Source organism: Onychostruthus taczanowskii, unplaced genomic scaffold (assembly GCF_017590055.1).
Source record: "Onychostruthus taczanowskii isolate IOZ18803 unplaced genomic scaffold, ASM1759005v1 scaffold13, whole genome shotgun sequence".
Taxonomy (NCBI): Eukaryota; Metazoa; Chordata; class Aves; order Passeriformes; family Passeridae; genus Onychostruthus; species Onychostruthus taczanowskii.
Genome location: NW_024498462.1, coordinates 2,653,235 through 2,678,147, shown reverse-complemented (window position 1 = coordinate 2,678,147; position 24,913 = coordinate 2,653,235).

The following is a 24,913-nucleotide window of genomic DNA, read 5'->3' as shown; positions in this document are numbered from 1 at the left end:
TGAAAGGCTGGGGCTGGCAGTCACTGATGGGATAGTTCAGGGCCAGCTGGGCTTTCATTTGTGGGTCCAGGCAGGTGTCATTAGTTTGAGGAACCCTCCCTGGCTGAGAGTATTTAAGGAGCTCTTGCAGGAGTTCTAGACTGCTTGATAACCTCGTTGTCACCTCCCCAGGTGGCTGTAATAAAAGTGGTGCAATTTTCTTTAGAAGGGCAGGAACCTGCAAAAAAATTAAATATGTCACGTTAGTCCAGTGTGTGGAGACTCCAGGGTAATTTGCTTCCCTTTATAAACTTGAACTTGATTTGCTTAATTTCTTTCTAGATGAACCTGAACACTGGCTTTCAATTCTCACGGCCTCTTATTTATTGTTTTTTAGACAGTTCATCTCTTCAGACACAAATCATAATTATCAGAGACTGGAGGGAAAGAGCAAATTCAAATAAATACATACATACATATGTGTGTGTGCACGTGTATATAGTTGCCTGTCAAAGCTGGAGGGAAGCTTTCAAATAAAGTCATGGAGAATGTCAAGCAATGTGAAGCAACCTAGTTGAACACTAAAAAAACTGTCCTCCCGTTCATTTGGCTCCTGATTTATGTCAAGTGGAATAAATGATAATAACACAAGGTTATTAGATTTATTTATGATATAAATATGAAGTGTATGCATTTCGTAACCTTCAGACTATAAAACACAGATGGAAGTACATCCATAAGTTCCAAACCACCTCATTTAAAATGTATGCAAAGCACACCAAAAAGAGAAAGCATGAGAAAAAGACTCAAGTGTCAGTACTGTCCCTGAAGCACAAATTTTCTCTGCGAGCCATATTAGCACAAAACTGCTTGAAGGCAGAGACTGGCCGGTATACAAAAACGTCAAGCTCATGTTTAATTTTCATCAGATCTTAAGCCAAACCTCCTGCAGACGGATTAGTTTTACAGCTGTGAGAAGGCATTACCCCAGCAGGGCACGGACGCCCTGTTAGGGAGGGTGAGCCCTCTGTCCTGCTCCTGCTCGGCGGGCAGCGGTGACACTCGGGGACAGCCCTGCCAGCAGCCCCCGCTGCGGACACGGCCCCGCACGCCCCGCCAGCCTCCGGGACTCGCCCGCATCCTGCACACACATCCAGGGTGTCGGGGCTGCCCCGGGGGCACAGTGTCTGTCTGGCTGGCCGGGGAGTTTCCTATCGCCTAATCATTCTCCTCCCCCTCTCGGGTGGGATATCGCTGTAAAAAACTTCTCTGAACATACCTACACAACATAAATTTCCAGGGAAGTGGCAATGCTGTTAGGGAGTTCTGCCTGTTCGCAACATCCTTTGCAGCAGAGAAGTATAATAGTGAATGTATTTGACTATAACTAACAATAAACTTTACAGAAAGAAAATTAATATTTTTATCCATCTTAGTTCAACAGGCTCCAGTTTAATTCTAAGCCCTGCATTTGAGAAATCAATTGCAAGGTTGATTATATGTCAAAATATCCAAGCCAATGAATCTCTGCCCAGGGAGGTGATGGAGTCACTGTCCCTGGGTGTGTTCAAAAAAAGACTGGATGTGGCACTCAGTGCCATGGTTTAGTTGATGAGCAGGTGCTAGTTCTCAAAGGTCTTCTCCAACCTAGGACATTCTGTGATTCTGTAATGTTGATGCTATTTCAACAACAACTGGAAAGTGGAAGTTAAAGAGTTAAGACCAGTCAAGAACAGAACATTTGAATATTATCTTCTACAGGTGACTAAAGATCTAATTGCTGTTAGTAAAAGCAAACCCTTTGTGTCAGAAAGAGTGCTTACTTCAGTGGCTGCAGATTAAAACACTCTAGTTAGTTCTTTTTATATTCAGGAAAAAAATTAGCCCATAAATTCTTTTATGCTTTCAGTGAAGATATTTTTGGAACTGCAATAAATTTCTCATTACGTATAATACACTACTGTCTGATTATTTTTTTTTTTTTATTTTTACCTTAAAATTATGTCTAAATGGGACAGTCCAATTATGTCTGATTTAATGTTCTAATGTAATCCTCTGTGATTACAAGAAAGGTCTCGGGTTATTTAACAAGTGACATTTTGGATTTATTACAAAAGTGATATTGGAAGTATAGGACCTGTGGGGAGCCAATTAAACTTTCCTGGACATCATCTGCTTGGCAGTGTCCTCCTGCCACCCATATGGGAAACTGGAGTTTAGTTTAGGGCTGCATCCTTTCAGACAGCACAAGAAGAAGGCTAAAGACAGATTTCAGTTGTTCCCATTACTGGCCCTGTCAGAACGAGCCCATGGAAAGAGTCAGGCCACCTTGTCTGTGGTATCCCAGAGAGCCAATGCCAAGGACAGAGTGGGCCTGAGTAAATATGTAAGTGAATAAATCTTACAAGCCAAAGAAGTGAAGCACCTGAACCAGGTTTACTCCCTTTGGTACAAAACTGATGTGGAAGCTGAAATTATGCCCCATCCATTCTCCCTATTTCAGTGCAGAATCCATTCAAGGTGGGGCAGAATGCTACTTGGTGGCTGGAAAGGGTGTGTGAAGGTTGACCCTGGCTGGGCTGGGTAGAGAGCTGCTACAGCGGGCAACTAGAAAAGCTGAATTTTAATTGCAAATGAAGAATATATGTTCAGTGATAGACATGGAACTGTGTGATGACTGCTACAGAGTCTTCTTCAGGAGCGGAACTTGCACTTGAAAATGGATTTATTAGAAATTTTATAGCTCTCTTTCTCATTATGAGATATTGATTTTTCAGCTAGATATAAATGAGTTAAAATAAAGGGAGAAAAAAATCCTAAACTTTATCCTAGTGACCAAAGTGATGTCTGCTATAGAAGCCCTTTGCTCATACAGGGAAGCTAGAGTTGCTCAGTCCTGCCACAGCAATATTAATTTGACCAGGCCACACAAGGAAAGTTTCATTTCACTCCAGTGAAGACACTTGCAGAAGTAGAATAGGGTAAGCTTCCTAGAAGAAGTGCAATTTTAGCAGAATAATTCTGTTTATATAGCAGCTTTCACTGGTACAATTATGATGACTAGATATTACACTCCTCTCTCTCTGCACCTGAGAGGATTCATTCCTGTGCCAACAAAACCTCCAGACCTGGCCAGAAGCAAAAGTTGAGTTAATTAGAATACAGATGAGCACTTTATGACTTACCTCTGTTTTGCCACTCTTATTACACAAGCAAAATGAAAGTCATCTCATTATGCTAAAACTGTACCAGCACTCAGCTTCCTGCTACTGGTTTCTAGCTGGAAAGCAGCTGCGTTGATGGATGTAATGAAGAATAGACAGGTACAGACAGGGAGAGATCATGGGAGTGGCCAGTCATCGCAGGAAATATTATAATCTTTTGATCTCTTGCTGTATCCAAATCATTTAAACATTGCAACTGAGAACAGTATCATATGAAAACTCTCACTCTGCCCTGATGTGCCTTGCAACCATTTTTATGTTCCCCTTCAGCCCTCACAAGTCTTATGCCCATGTTATTTCTTTATTGCTTGTTTGTTTTTCTCTCCTTCACTGCAGCCCAGCTCTGGCTGTATCAGGCATAAAGCAGAATGCACGATACACTTTTTCAAGGCATTCAAGCGTGAACTATTTTTCACTCTGGATTCCCTCTGCCCTGTTTTGCTCCATAACTTTTCCCAGTGCAGTGATCAACCCGTCCTCCAATCGGCTTTACAACCTCCCAACAATACTGCTCCATAGATCAGCCCAGGTTCCTGCAGGATCATGATGGTTTTATGCCTCCAGCCTGCCACTTCCCACTGCCCCTAACTACCCAGCCAGTGGAAGTCCCAAGGTTGTTTGTAAGCTGGTGTGTGTAATACAGCCAGCAGGCTGGCCTGGGTTGTAAATTTGATGTATTTCATACTTAAGTAGGACTGTCAACTGTTAAATCCATTCCTTGCTAAAAATAAAAGCTACATAATAAGCCTGATACTGTAGATCACTTTAAACCAGATACTGTAATCCCCACTTGAGACAGATACATGACCTATTAAATTAAACATAGATTCCCTGAAATTACATGCAGAACCTCTCTCAGATCAGACCGACTCCATTACTTTACCCTGTAAATAGAAATATTGAACTTGTATATATATTCAGACATGATGTATATAGTCACTTACCAGCTTTTGTATATGCATGCTGCATTAGCAGAGGTGTGCCTTGAAACAAAAACAATGTTGACAACATTTTCAAAGCAAAATACCTGATACCATCTTTCTAAATATGTACTTAATTTTGTTAACAAAATAGGTCTTTATTTTCTGAAGAGGTGACATCAATGGCAGCTGAGGAAAAATAAAACCATCTATATTAAAGTGACGATAAATTATTTTGGAGATGAACATTTGAAAGTAGATTTTAACAACAACAAAAACCAGAAGTGAAAACCTTGGGAATGTCCTTATATTTAAATAGTTCCACTGTGATTTTTTTTTCCTGGTAAAATGCATATTCCTGTAGAATTTGCAACTCAATAAACTCAGTTGTTGTAGCTGTATTTTACAACTTTCTAGACATCTTCACTGTGTTACTGAAGGCTAGTTTTGGTGATCCATGAGATGGAAATGTTGACGAGAGCACTCTTAAAGAACACAGCCCTGTGACCTGGTGTGGAGAGAGGATCTGACCACACCAAGGCTTCAGCCTTATCTTCCCATGGCTCCTGAGATGGACAGAAGAATGAATACTGGCTGCATGTGGATTACTGCAGAAGGGAAGAAACAGGTTATGCATATTTTATGCCTGTGTGGCACCTACTTAGTGAGCTTTAGCACTGGACACTGCATTATATCATTATGTACAGGGTTAAACCAGATTACTGCTGAGTACCCACACCCAGCATTTCACAGCTGCTCTCTTGCTTTGGCACACAATCAGGGCTTTCTTCCAACATAGCTCAGCAAAACTGCTACCTCCGTGTCTTGCAGCAACTCTCATTTATTTATTCAGATTTATCACCACACCTATCAAGCTCTTTGCTTTTACATGTTTCCTTTCTCTCTCTTTTTTTTTTTTTTTTTTTTTTTTTTTTTCCTTCTCAAACTTCCCTGCCTCAGCTGTTTTTCTGAGGACTTACTACAAAACTGGGGCCTTTTCTACTCTTTTGGAGTGCAGGAGCAACTCTGCTATTTCCGTATAAAGCTCTAAATTGGGAGTGTCAAATGGAATCAACTGCATCTGAAACACAAGCAGCCAGCTGACCAAACAAATGAATAAGCAAAAAACTAAGCAGGTTATGTGAGGCCACCATTCAGGTGGATGCAAAAAAATAATACTTGTGCTTCTAGAATGAGGGTAAATCAAGATGCTGTAGTTTGTAGCAGTATCAGAGGGATAGTAGTTTCCCACACAGTAAAATAAAGTTCTCTTAAGCAATTCCTGCAGTGGATGAGTCACTGTCTGTCTTGACTGGTTTATTCAGAATTATTTCTGTTCAGCGAGAATGGAGGAGAAATCTTTTTCTGCCCTGTCTGTGAGCCCTCAGATTTGCCAGAGCTGTGCTGATGCAATACATTCCACAGCCCCACTCCAGGTATTGCCTCAATGAGTCTGTAGTTTTCCAAGCAGCCTATCCATGATGGAAGCTAGGAAGCTGAATGTAATCTGTTGTTTTTTCGCAGGAAGCCCTGCTCCTGAGCACGAGGCTGCTGAGGCAGGAGCAGCAGTTCTGTGAATGGGGAACGGCAGCTGGTGGCAGTGGGACGCGCGACGCCTGTCTCAGAGGTCACAGCTTTGGGGAGTAGCTGTGACTGGGAGGAGCTGAAGCCATTCTTCTGTGAGGAAGTGTGAAACCAGCCTATATATTGGTGAAGCCACTTCAGGGATATGCTTCAGCAGAAAGACATGACAAGCTGTGAATTACAGTGCATTAATTCAAGCCTAACATATTGTCAAGTATGGGGCCAAAGGGCTAAGAGCCATCCATACAACTAGGTGTGAATTAATTCACACTGGTTCACACACTGAAGTGTCTTATTGTGATAATAGATTTAATACTCCTAAAATGTTATTTTAAAATATCTTTATATTATTAATTAAGGTGTAAGACTTATGCCTCCAGAACACTGAATTATATCTCAATGAAACCATTGCTCAAAATTCTTATTAACCCAGAAGGTCACTCAATTTCTCCTGCCCATTTCATAATAATAAATAGTATAAACTGTTCCGACCATTCCATCTCTTTGTTACAGGAACTATCACCATCAAAAGGGGAATCCCTCTTCCTGTATGTAAAATTAATGCTCAAGTATGTGGTTGGATAAATGTTTCCTGCATGTAGATGTTCAGCCATATGTTTCTGGATTTCTCTTTGATAAGTAAGTGCTGGTTACCACTGAGTGATTATGTGCAAAACCTGTATCAGGAGGAAAGATGCCTGTACACAAGTGCTAATCAATGAACTTTGCTACCCATCAATTCATATTTCCAAAGTGCTTGCATTGAAATGAAAGTCATTATGGCTATGCCAATTAGTAAGAAAAATACACTGGGTTTTTGTCTTTTACCAGTGGAGGTCAAGGTACTCTAATTTTAACAGGATGTCATCCAGAGAGGAACTGAAAAACAGATTGGGTGGAGCCCAGTCCTGAGGAAAGTTTATTAAAGCTGATGGGATCTGCCCAGAGTAGGTCAAACTCATTCTCTTCTATCAGGAATGAGTTTGGTCCCCAGGGAGCAGTTAAATATTAAATCCGTTTCTGGTTTTTGTTTTGTTTTGTTTTGAATCGAGTCTTGGTTTCTGAGCTGTTTATAAGAGAAAATGATATAGTAAATTATGTAAGATAAATGATACAGTCTGGCAGTGTGAGAAATCTACTATTCGTAACTAATTCTAATTTTTTAAGCTACTGTATGTCATAGCTAAAGCAGCACATGCTATCACTGAGCTGTCTTCGAGATTTACTACTTGTGTTAGTGTTTCATCTGTGGTTTGTTTAAAGTGTTTGCGGGGCTTGAGACTGTGGTGCTGTGCTGAGGCAGTGAGCTGCATGTAAAAGGCTGAAAATGGCCTTCTGCATTTGGGTGGTGAGTGGAGAGGTCTGCTGTGGAGGCAAATTGAAGTAAATGACCAACAGTCAGTTAGGTGTTTCTCTATCAGAGAGAGCTGTGTCAGGGTGTGACACTGGAAGACCTTGGCATGGGTGAGACAAGGTTTTGTGGACCTGAAGGGAGCAAAGGCAGGCAGATCTGAGGCTCAGCACAAAGGCAGCCATGAGAGCACGTGCCCTCCGCACCCTGGCTAAGCAGACCTGTCTCCTCTTAAGACAGAAGGCTTCCCAGTAAAGGTTTTTACATTTTATTGATCTTTGTCTTTTATCTTCCTCTGCAGCAAACCTTTCCAACAGCACAAACATTTTATTAGACAGTTACACTGTTGTGGCTGCTGTATGTTCCTTCCAGAGCACCTTTTCTATGCTGCGCTGGTTTTGCCTTACAAAGCAAGTTAATAAATTGTATAGTGATGAGCTTTGATTGCTTCACGTTCAAACTGCACTCTCCCAGAGGCTGTGTTACCCAAGATATTAGCAGGGAGAGCTGCTCTGACCTCGTTTAGTGGGCAGGAGCAGTGCTGAGGTGCAGCCCCTGGAGCATAGTGAAACCATTGTCTCCTTCCAGGACAAGCCATGGAGCCTGAACCGCAGGAGCGTACCCTTGGATGTCTGTTGGCATTGCAGTTCTGCTGCACAGTGAAAGGAGACTGTATCTGAGCATCTGGGAGAAAAGCCTCTGACAGGTTTATTTGATATTTTTACTGGAGACCATACAATTACTGGAATACCTGGATTTATTTGAATGGAAGTATTATAGAAATATTCTCTCCAGTGGTTTCCTGCACAGAGAGGAAATTTCATTTTGCAGCCAAAATTTTGTCAGAGGGTCACAACCTCTTTCTCAATGCTGAAAAACTGTTGGAACTCACCCTGTAATAAAATGAAAGTCTTCCAAAGAGATTAACCCCCCTCAGCCTATGATGGAGTGTCCCTCCAAGGCTGGTACAACATGTTGGGCACTTTCTCTCTCCCTGAGAAAGGCAGCATCATCACCAGAACCTGCTCTGGGGCTTGATGAAGGGCAAGACAGGAACAAAAGGTAATCACAAACATGAAATGTGTGTTAAGCCCATTTCTGAAGGCAGCAAACTCCTGGTGAGAGAATATTTCTGCAACTTCTGTGCTGGCAGAGTCAGGGGCCTTTGGAGAAAGAGCATCACAGCTACGGGTGAGGAAAAGGGGTACAGGATCCTGACTTGTGCAAAATGCAGTCAGGGTTTATTTTCTCACAGAATTACTTCTGTTTGCTGTCTTCTGAGCAAAACCTTTTAAACATGCAAAACATGTGGCTGAAAGGGGAATTCAGAAGTACTGGTCTGCACACTTTGAAGTGAAACTGAAAGTTTTGAGTTGGAAATCTCAATGACCTGGTACAGCCTTGCCTTTCCTTTCCATGGAAGCAGCTGCCATGGCCACTTCTGTGCTAGAGTGAATAAAAACCATGAGCTATAGTCAGAACAAGCCTGTTTCACCTTTTTTATTTCCCAACATCTGAATTGCCAGATGAGATCAGAGCTAGAGTCCACCTAGACCAGTTTCCTGTCTCTGATAGCAGCCAGAACCAGATCCTTGGATGAAAGCATGAGAAATCTCAGTTCTGGCAAAAAGAGAATAATTTAGCCACTCCTCCATCCCCCCCCATAGGTTCATCTTAATCTTTAAGAGTGGGAAAGTGTTTGAAACTTTGAGGTATGAGCTTTTACAACCTTTCTACGACTTTCTTAGCATTAATTATCATAACTTTGGCACCTCTAAAAACTTGTTGTAACATTTGGCACTGTGTCGAGAGTAAGGCATGTTGAAAGAAGAGAACAGGACTTCTAAAAACGCCGAGGCACTGCTGGGATTATTGACTCAAGGACCTCAGTGAGGGAGCATAACATAGGGTCATGTTTCCCAGTAATAACAAGGGTGGTTGACTTCCCAGCATAAGGAAAAACTGGAAAAAATTGAAACTCATGTTGTTTTGGATAGAGCCCAAGAAGTTACTGGAGATTTACAATTAGATCATGCAGAAACTGTGGGCTGATTTGATTTCATTTTTTCAAACAGATGTTGGAGAGGTCACACAAGAGGTGGTGTGGAGAGCGCTACATTAGTAACTGAAATAAATGTAGCTAATTCCAATTTAATACTGCATTTTATGCGGTACAATCACTTTCCTAAGTGTAAATACCGAGCATATTAATTATTGCATGGTAATTTTCTAGCCCTATAATTAAGTCGTTTTCCTTGAAAAGAACCTATGGGGTCGTGGTGCAGATTTTCAGCAGGCATTTCTCCTATTGCTGCTGCTATTGGCAGCAGCATAATCTATCCCTTTGTCATTGATGAGCTCTTCTAACTAAGAGGGAAAGTGACAGTAACATTCATATCAGATCATCTGGAATGGGCCAACTGCAATTGCATTAAAATATGAAGTGGAGAGCAGTCCTGTGGGGGCAAGGTTAACAGTTCCTTTCCATCTGTAATTCCTGTCATTCCTGGGTGCAGTCTGTAAGCTGTCACATAGCATTTGTGGAGGATACACAAATTACCAAAACTGACCACAGCAAGACAAATACAAGCTGTTGTGGGGCTATTGGTCAGTGTGGGTTTGTACAATAGAATTAATTTTTTGTTTGCAACACTGGAGACTGTCTTGGGGTGGGGATGTCACGTGGAATGGTATCTGATAGACTTTCTCAGATTGTTCATCTTATTTGTTGTCTCAGGTAGTCATTTCTGCTTTCCTGTGCTGGGGTACTGATGCTTCCAGTCTGGCTTTACCCAATCATCTTTAAAGACAATTATTCTGTGGTTGTATCCTTAATTATATCATACAGTACCCAGGATGCAGCATGCTGTTTTCTCTGCTGTCTACTATTAACAAAACCCCATATCACCACCAGCACTAAGCACTGCAGTCAGAAATCATATTACTTAGGAAACAATCTCATTTTCTTTAAAAAAAAAAAAAACCACACAGAACAAAACCAAAACATGGTTTTTTATGTTCTCTAGTGTTTGTTCTCTAAATACTGGAGGACAGAGAGCCCTAACAAGCAAAAACTTAGCTGCCCCTCACAGAGCTCTCTCTGAATTCCCTGGATGTTCCGCACACAGAGCACAGACCAAGCATATCCCTCTGTGGCTGACCCTCTCTTCTTGTACAGGCACCTACCAATAATATATTACCCCCATGTTTTGGCAAAGCACAAATAAACTTCCAGAAGTTTTGCAGCAGTATCAATGTCCTCTCTAAAAATAGAGCTTCATCTCTTAGTGAGTGGAACACCAGGAAGCCATCAGCACCTGAGAGCTGCCCAGCCTGCTGACATGGTTTTCCTTCCATACTCTGCACTGAAGATCAGCCAACCCTTTCATTCCTCCATTAGTCACCTCATATTTACAAGATAGTAACCACAAAATAAGGAATCTGGTGACTCTTGCAGAAGTTTGGCATTTCTGTGCTTCCTAGCAAGGCTGTGAATATTTGTGTTTCCAAAGCAAAGGACTTGGGGGCTCCTGGCACATTCCTCCTGTCCCACCTCACACTGTCTGGAGGTGAGTAAGGGCTGGTGCTTCAGCAGCTCTGGTTCACTTTTATAAAGTTTACTGGGAGCTGAATGTGCTCACAGCCTTGAGGTTGGGGCTCAAAACATCTGAGCTAACCTTTAGACACCTCTGCTCTGGTGTGTATTTAGTGAAGTGAAATGAAGACTATAGAATAATCAATCCTTCTATACTGTGACGGGTCAATTGCTTATTTTAGAACTGTCTTGGCTGGTTGATTATTTAATTTCCTTGAAAGCAAGAAAAATAATCATTGTGAAAGTTACTAATGTACTCCAGGTGAAATGCAACTAAACCATTCATTCCAATATTCACATTAGCCAAAATATGCTTGCAGTTTTATATTTTGACCCTTTGCTCCTTCCTTGTCACAAAATAATTATAAAAATGATTAAATTATTTTAAACTATTGAATTCTAATTTTTTTAAATGATTGACTTGACATTTCAATTCATTAGCTTTCAGCCTGAATTGAAATTTGTTCCACAGTTCTTTACTTAATTTGTTAAGTTCCAACTTTTCTGCTTACATGATTGGCACTAAATGAAGAAATCATTTACCAGTGCTTTAATTGTCATGCTTTGTATGCAGTGCACTATGATAAGACTGTCTGTATTCACTATAAATGATCAAAACATAGAATTTGACTTTTCTTCTCTTTTTCTTCCAAATTTCAATACAATTTGGGATTTTTATAAAGCTTTTTTTTGTAAAAGCACAGGTTCATATGCACTTAAATAATGTTGATGGAATCACAAAGAGAAGCTGTAATTATACTGTCAAACTTCTTTTATTCCTTCTGTGCATTCCTAGCAATATTTAGAGCTACTCTATGTTTCTACTACCAGAGAAACCTGATTTGATTGCAAACTGTGTAAATTAAATAATCAGAGACTCTCTACATGCTGCGTCCTTTCACAGTTTCTGAGCTCACTTGTACTGTGGTAAAAGAGCACCAGTTGCCCTTTGGTGTTCCTCTCAGGGATGATTTGGGGTGAGTTATATTCAGGCCCCTAAATCTAAACCCTACATGCTTTCACCACACAGCTGTTGAGGGGGGATGCAATGTCCACTCGAGCTCCACTGGGAAAGCTCTCTGCTGCCAGCAAGGCCTCAGTCCTCCCCGAGGTGAATAAATTTGTGTTTCTCCATGCTCTAAAGCTGCCTGGAGTGCACAAAGCAGATGCTTCCCTCTGGCTGTCTTGCAGGAGCATCCCATGCCATGCCATGCCATGCCATGCCACGCCACACAACATCACACCCGTGCTCTTGGGACAGATCTCACAGAAGTCCAGGCAGCCCATATTTCCATATTTGCCCATATTTTCTGCCATTTGGGCAAAGCAATGGACAAGATGAACTCTGAGAGTTGTCTCTAGGCCTCTATTGATGATAAATACACACAGGAGTAAAAACCACCCATGAGCAAGGGTGAGCACAGCTCCCTGAGCATGATGCTGGACCAGTCATCGGTGGAGTGGAGAGACCCAAGCTCTGCTCTTCAGCTTTCTGGGGTTTTTTTAATCACTGGCCCTGTATTTCTAGCACAGCTGTGCAACCATCTAGTTATACACAAACCAGATTTTATTCAATTTTTCTTACCTTCAAGTGTTTTCTTTACCTGTGGGTTGGAGCAGGCAGGTATTTTTCAGCCTATGACTGCAGTAAATTTCCTGCAGCACAGTCTACAAAGGCTGAGTTCTTCAAAAACAGGGGTATGGCCGTGGAAAGGATCCAAGATAATCAAATGGAAAAAAAATTTCAATTATATAATCAAACAGTTATATTTTAATTATAATTGTTGCCACAGGACAGCCCAGGATTATTTTGTGTGAACTTCTACTTAAATGTTTATTTCTGAAGAAAAACATTATAAGGCATCTATGGCAATTTCATTATTATTAAGAAATTAAAAAGAATCTGTAGTTAGGTAAGGGACCAGTACAATTACCTACATCATCTTTCAGAACAGTTAAATGTAATAATAAGCCACAATGAGAAACTGGAGCCTTAGAAATGAATGAGATGGCACTAAAAGAGATTCACTGACAGGGAGCTCAGGGCTTACTGAGCTGTTATTTATTGCAGGGCTAGACTTTTTAAGCTACACCAGTGAAAATAGAACAACAAAAAATATTGAAGCAGAATTAATTGTACAGGTTCACTCTTCAAGCCAAAATAGACTATAAGGAAGTAGTCTTGAAATGAAGTAGGGAATACAGAGAATTTATTTCATCTCTCTAAATCTCCAGGGAAAACATTGTTTTGCTCACAAGGAGCTGACTGTGACTCAAATATCCCTCCTCTTTAAAGTCCACATCCCACCCTCTTCTCTCCACCCATCTGGATGGCCAGGGAAGCTCTTCTGGAGTCCTCTGAGCTCTACTCCTACCAGTGGTGTGTGAGTACTCCTTGAGGAGTATCTGCCTTCCAGTGCTCTGATCCATAAGACAAGCATTTTGACCTTTAACAAGACCTTTGGGTAAAAGGAAGGCTTTCAGTGGTGACCAATCCATTGCCATTGCATTCCAAGTGGACAACAATTTGAACATAGAAGGAAAGTGCATTTAATTTGACTTTAGACTTTTGATGTGGTTTTGAGATCAGCAGGGAGCAGAGCTCAGGCCTTCTGCCTCTCCCCATTTCCCCAATTGGTGCAGTCACCATGGGCTATCAACAGGTGCCTCTAAGGCTGGGGGCCATGAGCACTGACTCTCCTGAGTACTCTGAAAACCTGCCCATATTCCATATTCCATCACATCAGTCTGCAGAAAACTCAGGCCTTCATAAATTGTGCATGATGACAGAGGGGAAACTGCAGGAATGCACCCCACTGTCTAGCAGAGGACCTTTTTACCTCTTTCAAGTAGGATTGTGCTCCACAGATGATAAGGGACAAAAAAAAACTGTGAAGAACCCCTGAAGAAATGATATTTTTCTGAACAAGGGGTGCATTGATTGGGAAACTAAAACTGCACTGGAGAATGTAGGAAAAAGAGAGGTTTTATTCAGTAGCAATATATCTACTTTGTTTTGGATAGGAACAGCAGAATAAACCCCTTGAGAAAGTTTTTGGTTTATATTTAGTGTTGCTCTTTGGGGATAAAATTGAATTAGAGAATAGTTCATTCTTCATTTCTTAACCCAAATTGTCATCACTCACCACACACTTTTGCATCAGCAGCATGATTTGGCTGTACTTTGGTCAGACCTTGCTCAACCCCAGTGACTCATCTCCAGAACTGACCCATCACTGAGAGGCTTCAGGCCCTGGGGAAAACATTTCATCTCAGTTCTTGGGCTGGAACAGAGTTTTCCACTGATTCAGACCTTCAGTACTTTATATCAGACCTTCAGAACCTTCAGAACAGTACTTTATATCTGCACACAGATTTTGTCAAAATAGTGATCGAATGGTGTCGGAAATAATGCCAGTATTTCAGAGTGGAAAAAGTTAATTACCAGGAAGGACAGAAAAGGAAATATAATATGGATGTATCTCAATGTAAATTGTGCTTGCTTTCTGGAGTAAGTAAAAATTAGAAACCACCCAAAAATGCTCTAATGGCAGGTTGAGGCCAGTCTTTGAACATCTCATTGCCTTAAGAAAATTTACATTTTGTGTTCAAAAATAATTGCTAGCCTGGATCTTAACATGTCTTGGTCTGTACACTAACCTATGCAAGTACTTCTGCTATTGCTGCTGCAAAAGAAAAAATAAATTCCAGGAGGGCTCTGGAAAAATTGCAGATGGAGAAGCAGTTTCCTGATGGATCTTAATATCTTATTGACACTCCTCAATCCCTGTATCTAACACATCAGCTTCTGAAGTCTACTCACACTGAACATGCTGTTTTTCCTCTTATGCAATTGCTATTAGCTTTGCAGCTATTGTTTTTCCTTGAACACAGACACTCAGAAAAGATGCTTCATGTTTATAATATAATTTAGTTTTGAAAATTATTTCTTGCCTGAACTCCTGCCAAATAGCTGATAGTTTCACTTTACAGTTTCATTTAACATTGGCTTTATATTATAGAAGGAACACAGAAAAAAGTGCATGGAAGTTTTATTGCAAGATTTTTCTCACCTTCTTCATATACAAGCTTACATTAATCCAGGACAATCCAACTTTGGAAATCCACCATATGCAACAGCATCCTTTAATTACCAGATAATTACTGCCTTCAACGAGAACATTTTCTGAACAAGATCTGCTCAGCCTGGAGGCCTGGAGGAATAGCACAAACCACTTACAGCTTCCCCATTTCATACACCACTCTGTGCCAGGCACAGAGCAACCTTGGAATGATTTAAGAGAGAGTCGCTGTTGCCTCAGTTCTGTCACCCAACCCTGAGAGCCAGCCCTCAGCCTTTCTCTTCCATCCCTTTTCCCCAAACAGTCTTCCTAAATCTCTTGTGTGCATAGAGCCAGGTGCAGGAGCATGGTTTTAAAAGGATTTGAAAATGTCCCAACCCAAATATTGTGTGCTTCCCCCGTCCTGGTGGCCTTGAGGTGTTTCCAAAGCCAGTTTTGCTGTTGCTGTCCTAACATTAATGCTATGAATAATGCCACAGTATGTGACTATAATGCTGTGCATCTCCTGGGCTTAGAGAACAGGACAGAGAGCTTTGCAGATAGACTCTAAAAGCATCTTGTGTGCAAGCTCTCAGTAAGACATGACCTTTCCTCTGGAAAGAGTGCCTTGACCCACTCACCCTCCATGCAGGCAGAACAGGCACAGCCAGTTCATTTCCATAACCTCAGCACAAGCTCTCTTCCCAGCCTTTGCATCAGACCAGACTCCATGTACAGCATGTTTTTAGGATGTAATCAGACCATATGCAGCACAGGAATTATAATCCTCCATAGGGAGGCTGCATTACTACATTGGCTGTACCCAAATATGTAATTTGTTTTGGCTAGAGGTGTTTTGGTAAATCTGCCCATGGTTTGGTGGAGAGGTGGCCACCAGGGCTGTCAGTCATCAGCCACCCCGCAATGTCTCTAACCATGGTGAGGGCACAGATCATTTCAGCACTGTAGTGACAGCAAAGGTGTCACTTTTTGATGGACAGATGGTTAACTCTCTCTAAAAGCTGCCTCCCTTTTGCGTGTCTGAGGTTAGGATCTCTAAACCAGTAATTTGGTTTATATACTTCAACTACTTTATGCTCATTGAGTACTTTTTAAATTTTATATATTTTGTAGCGCTTGTATCAGATTTACAATTTTTAGTGGAGTCACATTAAAAGACACTGAGAAAAGGAGCAAGTCACCAGCTCTCTTTTATGTCTCTTGATTTCACTGACTGTGGTTGGAGGAGATCTTTGGTGTCCCAGAAGTGCTGTTTTACCACTTACATTATGATCCCCTCACCAATAAAAGCTGAGTCAGCTTTGATTTTCTGGTGTTAATTGTTACTGTACATTGTGTCCCACAAGACAGAATAAGGCACAACTGGCACATAAAGAAAAGAAAAACATCAGGACACTTGAAGGACATTTTGATACAATAAAAGGGAAAGCAGGCAAGTGAGCCACATCTGCTCCTGATATTTGGACTAGATGATTAGAGATTAATACACAAAATAGGTCTGGAACAGAGTTTGAATAAACAGATAGTTGAACAATAGTCCACCCAGAAGTGCAAGGCACAAATTTCATCTGGCTAACCAATAGGGATAGGGCTGGAACACATCACAAGGCACCTGATTTTTTCAGCGCTTTCTTCCCAATATTTCCCATGTCACAGGTTTTAAATAAATCCCTCAAAAGGGATGAAAATTTTAATTGCCAGATTTTTTTTGCTGACTGAAATCAGAAAACTGTAAAGGTTAAGGTTAATTCAATATTTTGCTTTCAGTCTTTTTCTGTTACTCCATTCTACTTCAGTTCAGGTCAGTCCCCCAGATTTCACAATAGAAAGTTGTCTGTAGCAGGAATATATTTTGACAGGAATGTTTTGAGTTCTGAAATTCCAAAAAAATTGATTTCTTTCCAAAACATTTTGGATTTGATAGATTGTCATCTCTCAAGGATGTGAAATGAAATAAAACCCTTCCTGCAAATCACCTACCCCATACAGTCCCCCATAAAGAAGAGAACAGCATCTGTGGGACCTCGATCCTGCACAGGGGTGCACAGTGCAGACACCACTCCATCCCCTGCCCTAAACACCAGGAGGCAGCAGCAGAGGTTATAGGGTAGGAGGGAGATAAACAGCAGCGTGTTCAGCTAAATAGAAGTTTTGCATGCTTTTTTTTTTGTTTTTCTAGGTGATACCTTGACTCATGCCCACCCTCCCTGAGGATCTTCCTAACCCCTTTACAGGTTAAAGCTCATTTCTGATGAGAACTGGGAATATCCTTGTGCATGGCCCATTTGTACCTCTACCCATAAAGGCCCTGTGACCCAGCTCAAGCAGCAGCCCAAACGTGGTGCTGCTGTGCCTGCCTCAGCCTCCCACCCCCACATGCAACAGCCCCATGTCCCACAGGTCTTTTATCCACCCACAGCCACGTGCCACCTTTCTCAGCCAAATTCTTCACCCACACCTTAAAAAAAATCATGAAAGGAGACATCTGCAATAGCTTAGCCTACCTGGCATGACACAATCAGTAATGGCCACTGGCTCCTAACTCATCACAGCACACTCCATTTCCATGTAATTGAGGAGCAGAGTAAGTTTGCACAGATTATATGGCTGGTTTAATGAAGTTTAGTAAAATGAGCTCATTAATGCAGCTTTCAAAGGAACTTCCATTTTCTACATCACAAGGCATGATTTTACAATCTTTCAGCACTAACATTAAAATCTCTCAGATTCTGCCATGCTGCCAAATCACAGAGTGCACGTGGAAACTCCAGAAGTTCCTCTAATTGCTTGTAAAATGCAAATACAATCTTCTACTTATGTGAGATGGGGCTGTGATGGCATTTCCCTTACTGTGGATGGGATCTGCTGCTCTTGCTCCCAATTGTTTTTTTCAGAATACATTGAGAAATGCAGAACTTAAAAAAAAATATATCAGGAAGGAATCCAAATAGTTTCTAATGATACCACATACATACACACAGACCTCCAAGGTTTTTCAAGCACCCCTGGTTGCACACTTAGGGTATGATGTCTAATTTCTATCCCACAGTTGTTTTATCACAGCATTTGAAATCTCCCAAGGTGCTTTTGAAAAGAGGTGTTTTCTTAGACTGTCAGCACAGCACTTCAGGAATGCAAGCAGGTGCTGCTGTGGAGGGGAGCACACAAACCACACACTGGAGTGAAATACCAAGCACAAGGACTTCTCATGACTCTCTAAGATACCCAGAAGTGAGTTAACCTGCTTATAGCTTGTTGTACAAAAACTCAATCCATTGTTTTGATCAGAATAAAATTAATTTTTTCATCACTCTCAGTGGCATGATGGCACTTGTGAAGTTGTTTGTTGTCAGAATGGGAAATGCCCATTGGAATGATAAAAGGTGTCATCAGATCATTGGCCCGGGTATCTGCCATATTTTATTTGAGGCATGAAGCCAGCTGGAGGTGGCTAAATCTCTCCAGAGAGCTGTTTCAAAATAAAGCCCATCTAGCTGCATGCAATGTAAATCAAGATAAGGCAGAGAGATCAACAGTTTTGGAGATAGCCATTGTAGGGCCTCACATCATGACAATATGGAAAACAATAAAGGAAAAGAATGAGGAAAAAGAAGAATATTGTATTTGAGAGAAGTGTATTTTCTTGCCTACAGCAGGCAAACAGGTGGGCAGAGATGGTGGCAGAAAGCTTGCTCCTAATCTTTTTCTTATTCCTTCGTGCCATAAAATTGAGACATTAACACACCTGAGCATTTATGAAAAAAACCCCAACAACAGAGAAGAAGCTTAATGAAGTTTCTTTGAAAGAACTGATAGTGCTCAACTTCAAACTTTTAAAAAATTTGAAAGCCACTTGTAAGGACAATCCACGTTCAGTCTCTGTCTGCCCTGATAGCAAACCAAACATATAGCAGAAGTACCAGAAAAAAAACTGGGATGTTCCTTTTCTCCCCTCTTGAAAGAGGACCAGACTCTCTGCAGATCTTCCTTCATCTTAAGAAGGTATCATCCTGAAGCATCTTTTCCTTCTGCTGTGTCCCACAGGAGCCAGGACATCCATCTGGCAGGGGGAAGGAGTCTTGTCCTCAGGAGCAAAACTTACCCAAGGCAAGAACAGAAAAGAGCACTTTTTCTTTTGCATTGAAAAAGAAATTTACTCCACACAATATTCTTTGGTTAAAATACTGGGGTCAAAGGGATAGCCAGTTCACATTGGAAAAGGTAGTAATTATCTTTAGCTCTCCAAATAAGCATCAATCACTGCTTAATTAAGGCCACAAAGTAAATGTGCAGTACTAGACTTCTCCAGAGAGGAAAAGCTCAGTTGTGTATAGTTATTTCCGTTTTCTAACATGTGCTTTGGTTTACATCCACATATACAGGGGCTTGGGGTGACAAATAACATCATTACTGGAAAAGAGTAAACAGCTCACAGAGAATAATTTACATGATTTAATACAGCTTCACTTTCTGTTCATAGAGCATATGTAAACACACTGATTTTCTCCAATTATTCAATTGAATTAACTTGACAATATGTGTATATATTAACTTGTTTACAGTCTAGTATTTTGAGGATCAGCTACAAAACAAAATATCTGAGATTTCAACTTGGTTGGTCTGTTGGTCATTTGAATCACAAGAAAGTATTTCTGTTTCCTCTTTGGACAGCCCCATAGTGAAAGGATGAGAAATCACCTTTCCCACATTTGTTAGCACCCTAAGCAATTCAGTTCCAGTCGTCCCTAGAACATGTGCATACTGCCATAACTGAATTTATCAGGACAACTACAGAACTCCTACAGATTTGAATTTCACCATATCCCAGCATTATGGCATCTATGGATCTATGACCATAAGAATCAGAAGAGTTTCAAAGCAAACAGTAGGAATACTGAAAGGATTTGATGCCTCATATTCCTCTTTATTAGTTAAAAGGAATAAAATGTGACGTTAGAAAAAAATGCAGTCTTTCTCATAAAAAGCCATTCAATCAGTCACTGAAAACCACATAACAGTAAGCCATCATAAAACAAAATAGATTTTAAATTATTCTCCAGTGACCAAGACAACTAGCATTTTATTTCCTGAAACATTTTTGACATTTCTGTTTGTTTCTTAGAACGTAGCAATGAAACAATTTCTCTAATATTTTTTTCTGATCTCTTAAATTTTTTAGTCATGAAAGGAAAGAGTTCCCCAACTATCATAGGTTCTCTTAGGTTTCTGCTAATGGCAAAAATATTATGACAATTGAAAGCATAGAGCTAAAGATTATCCCCTCCTGTGCATCCACACCCCCAAAAAACCATAGAGAATTCTCCTGCGTAACCTTGTGTTTGTTACTCTCCCTGCTTTTGCTGAAGATCTTTGAATAAATGGTGGAGGAGAAATCAAGAGAGAAAACAGACTATAGTGCTGATGGCTTTAAGCCTCAGAGATTAGTTAGAGTTTATCTCAGCACAGATGGTGATCCCCCAGAGGAGCCCTGGACCTTGGTGCTCTAAGTGTTATGCAAACACAGCACAGAGATGGTGGCTGTCCCACAGGGCTTCTGAGTAATCACTTGCTGTTCAATTACCTTCATCCAAGTTCATTTGTAGCTTAAAGCGTTGTTCATGTGAGCTGGAACATCAGCCTGAACTTCCACAAAGTGAGAACAAAGCTCTTACATTGGTGATTACATTATTACTAATATTATTACTGTGGTTGTTGTTGTTATTATTATTATTATTATTAGTCTTTCGTTAGATTGAAAGGACTAAGGGAGGTGGGGATTGGTGGGAAGGTCAGCCTTGATTTGGATATTCCCAGCTCCAACTCAGCACAAGAAGGCGACATCCATAGTTGCAGGCAGCAACATTCAGGAGCAGTATAGAGTGGGTAAAAATGCACTGTAAATGACCATTTCCAGATGGAAAACCTTATCTGGGCATTTATGGTTGGATTATAACTGCTTTGTTCCAAACAGTGGGTGAACATTGCTTGTGACCTTGCCATGACGGTGGCCCCTCTTTCCACTGAATTGGGAAACTCCCTACCTTGCACAATATAAAACTAACTCCAGAGGAGGTTCCAAGTTTTCACCTCATTAGCTATTCTGGTGGAAAGCAGCTGTATAAAGAAATATATATGAAATCCAGGTGTGAAGTATTTCAGTGTCACAAGGCAGTTTCCAACTAGGCATTCATCATGCATAAAAATTGCAATTTCAAGATCACTACCAAACCAAACAAAAAGGAACATCTTTGAGTGTGTGTATTTTAATAGCCCCACTTGTAGAAAATGTTGGTAATGATTTTGAGAGAATGGTCAATTTTCTTTAAGTCCCTGGTTTCTCCTCTCTCTCAGCTGCTTCTTCTATTGCTCTCTTTCTATTCAGCACCAATTTGCTGATTTGCAATCCCCAAAGATATGTGTTTTCTCTTCTCATTTTACTCCAATTTTGGCTGGACCTCAAACCAAAGCCTGTGTGTTCTCTGCTCAGAAATTCATTATTAAGTACAGTCTAGTGCTTCTTGCATCCTGCCTTTTATTTTCCCAGGCCTAAATCCACAGAGGGACTAATAAGCCTGAAGTGGAACATGGGTGGAATTTAGGCATTTATGTAGAAGAGCATAATTCCTAAAACGTCCTACATAAAGCCTAGCTGGAGTCCCCAGATATCTAAATTTGCATTTCTAAAGTCTGTAGGCATTTAACTTGCCTGTCAAGAAGTGTTGCCCTCCCAGAACAGCGCAGTAAGTTGGTGCCTCATCTGCTCAAGGGCTCTCCAATTTGTCAGACCACAGTCCAAATCACTGCAGGAGCTAGAGCCAGCCACCCAGCCCAAGCTGAGTGTGCACAGATGCAAACGAGTTGCACACAAAAGCCCAGCAGAGAGGGCAGCTTTCCCTCAGCTGGGTGGTGCTGTCTGTCTGGCCTACACCAGCTCTGCTCAGCCTCTGGCACAGCGCACAGGAGGTCCAGGATAAACAGCCTTTCAGGAAACAGAGTCTAAAACCATCTCTCCCACTTTGCAGGAGTACCATCTGGGCTCTGGGACTTCCCATCAGCTGGGTGGTGCTGTCTGTCTGGCCTACACCAGCTCTGCTCAGCCTCTGGCACAGCGCACAGGAGGTCCAGGATAAACAGCCTTTCAGGAAACAGAGTCTAAAACCATATCTCCCACCTTGCAGGAGTACCAGTGCCTTTTCTGGGCTCTGGGACTTCCCACTCTTAAAACTGAACTTGCAACTCTGTGCAGGAAAACATTTCAAATTCCCTAGGAAGAAAACTGAAACGTGTGTGACTCAGACACCCCAAACAGGGGCAGGACTTTTTCTTAAAACTGAACTTGCAACTCTGTGCAGGAAACAATTCCCTGTTCCAAAGGAAGAAAACTGAAACGTGTGTGACTCAGACACCCCAAACAGGGGCAGGACTTTTAGTCTGCACTCCCAACATTTTTCAGACGTTTTACATTGGATTATCTTTGGAAAGGATACAATAAAATTATATAGGACTTGCTTGAAGGACTTGGTGCCTCTCACAACCTTGGGGAGCTCAGACACATTCTTGACTATCTCAGTTGAGCGCTGGCATCAGTTCCTTCTGCTCAGTGAACACCCTTCTAAGGTGACCATCTTTGCCTTTACAAAGCATTATTAAGACTTCAGTTCAGACTCCTAGCTTCCACAGATGGTCAGGCCCTCTCAAGCTATGTGCAGTGATGACAAGCATCCAAGATGGAAAACACTTACAGGGATGAGGTTCAGTACCATTTCCTTCCCCAGGTGAGCAGTCATTTCAGTGTTCTCAGTCAACAAATCCAAAAGGAAAATGTAAATGATCTCTTTCTCCCTAGTGTATGGCCTAAGATGGACAGGAGTCTCACTCAAAAAAGAGCAGGCACATCTATCACCAGATGGGCAGGCACATCTGGCTGCTGAGGGCAGATGTTTTGGGGTGCAGGTGTTTGGAGCAGATGCCTGCCTGACTTCTATGTTCTGATGACTGGAAAACTGAGCTGCACTGCATGTACAGCAGATAAGGATAGATACAGCCAGGATATTCATTAATACCTCCTCTGAGAACATGACATCGAATAGGAAACTAATAAATTGCCCTCTGACACAGTGTAAAGTCCTAAGTATTCAATCCACACATTTTAGGAGCTTGTTGACAAGCTGGAAATTATCCAGAAACATTTTTGCAAAGATTTCAGGACTGCAGAACCCATCCTGCTGTTGGATACTCCAGAAACTCAGTCTGTTTAGATTATGCCACAGAAGGTCAGTGAATGATTCACTCTCCAAGTAAGGGAAAATAATCCTTATTAGGGAAAAAAGCTTTAGTGGAAACACAGAAATTAGGTTTTCATGTAGGGAGGAAAGAAGTTTTTTATATTTTTGGTAATTCATAGTGACAATGAAGAGATATGGCTGTATATCCACAGCTGGATATTTGGATATGAATTCTTCAAGTATATCTGTTCTCTGGGATGTTCTCTCTGACAATATGAGAGCAAAGGCTGGACACAGAAATGAATGGGGGCAAGTCTGTGGCTCTGTGGTGCCAGTAAACTTAAGGTCATCTCAGTAGTTCAAGCTATTTTTAAGAACCTATGCATCTTTTGGGAGAAATCCTCAATTATTTGCACCACTATGCAGTATTCTTTCTGTCACAGTTTTACTTTGAATCTTTCAGCAAAACATATGATTTTCCATCTTGTTCTCCAAGACTGTCTTTTTGGCAGGGATTGCCAGAGTTTTTTTATCCTCTAAGGATGTCAGAAGGTTCTGCATTTTGTCAAACTTTGTGGTAAATAACTCAAACATTTACTTTCCTGTTTTGCTGGCTGCTTCACAGATAGAGTGCAGGACCTTTTCTCCAAGCCAGTATATCATGTCCTGGTCCTGTAAGGCAGCGCTAGGAATAATTTGAATGGTTTCTATGGCAGTGAACAAGACACAATTTCAAAGAGTAAGACTGGTAAAGTCATTAGTGGCTGTGCTTAGGCAGCATGGTGGTCAAGCACTCACCCTGGGGGGTTCTGTTCTGCTGCCCACCTCTGGTGCAGCCACATCCCTGTACCCTGCTCAGGCAGCCCCAGCCCTCACTGCTGTCACCCTCGCTCTGGCAGTGTCACACCAGCTGCACACAAGTGGTTCAGATGTGTAATACAGCTCACACACTACAAACACAAGTGTGGCAACTGGGGGGACACCAGGGGGGTCTTAAAAGAAGATAGAATTCTGTGTTATAACATATATCATTTGTTCCCAAAATTTTTGTTCCAAAGTTACACGTGCAAGTACCAACACATCATTTCCTGAACAAGAAACAATGCACTGTCAGATAACACTGAAAAGCAGTAATGAAGATAAAATTTAATTTATTTCAATTAAGAAGGTTTATGAGTTATTACTTACAAGATTTGCTACCAGCCATAAGAGTGATTGCCACTATCTGAGGCTTTTTTTGAACTCCAGCTGAGCCACAGAAGCAGAGAGTTAGGAAAAGCTACCTGACTGATGTGTTGAGTTCCTGGATTTCTACCATGCTAGGACTGAGTGGTCTTACAGCTTAGTAATGACAGGAATGATTACCTCTCCGGATGGATGTAATGCTACATTTCAGAGCTTAGGTGCATAACTGCTTTCCTCTTATTATATCTCCCTTTTGTGCTCCATGTATTCTAGTCAATGGCACTGCAATTTCCCAAGCAACTCCTGCTTTCATAAGGAGCCCTGCTAATGACTCTGCCTTGCCTCATTTTCTCCCCAACAAAATGGATAGCTCCCCTACCCTAACCAAAGCCTGTTTTTATTTTCCCTCCTTTAAATTTGTGCTCTCTGTGATGGGTGTTAGAGATACGTCTGTTTTCAAAATTTGGTGAATTCAGTGTTGGGGAAAAGCTCCCCTCCATCATGCCACAGTACCACAGCCACCTGTGGGACCCTGGTGCTGGGTCAGCTCTGCTCCCTGCACCACAGTGCCCCAGCAGTGACCAGGTGTTACTGGGTGGATCCAGGCAGCGCAAAGCTGGATAATTGCGGCACAAAGGAGTATAATTGCAGTATGTTGTGGGGACTTAGAGCCTTGGACATGTGGGTCCTGGGGCATGAAAGGGTTCTAATCTACACACCCTGGTAAACTGAGGCAGGTGAGCTACAGAGTACAGTCACCAGCCCAAA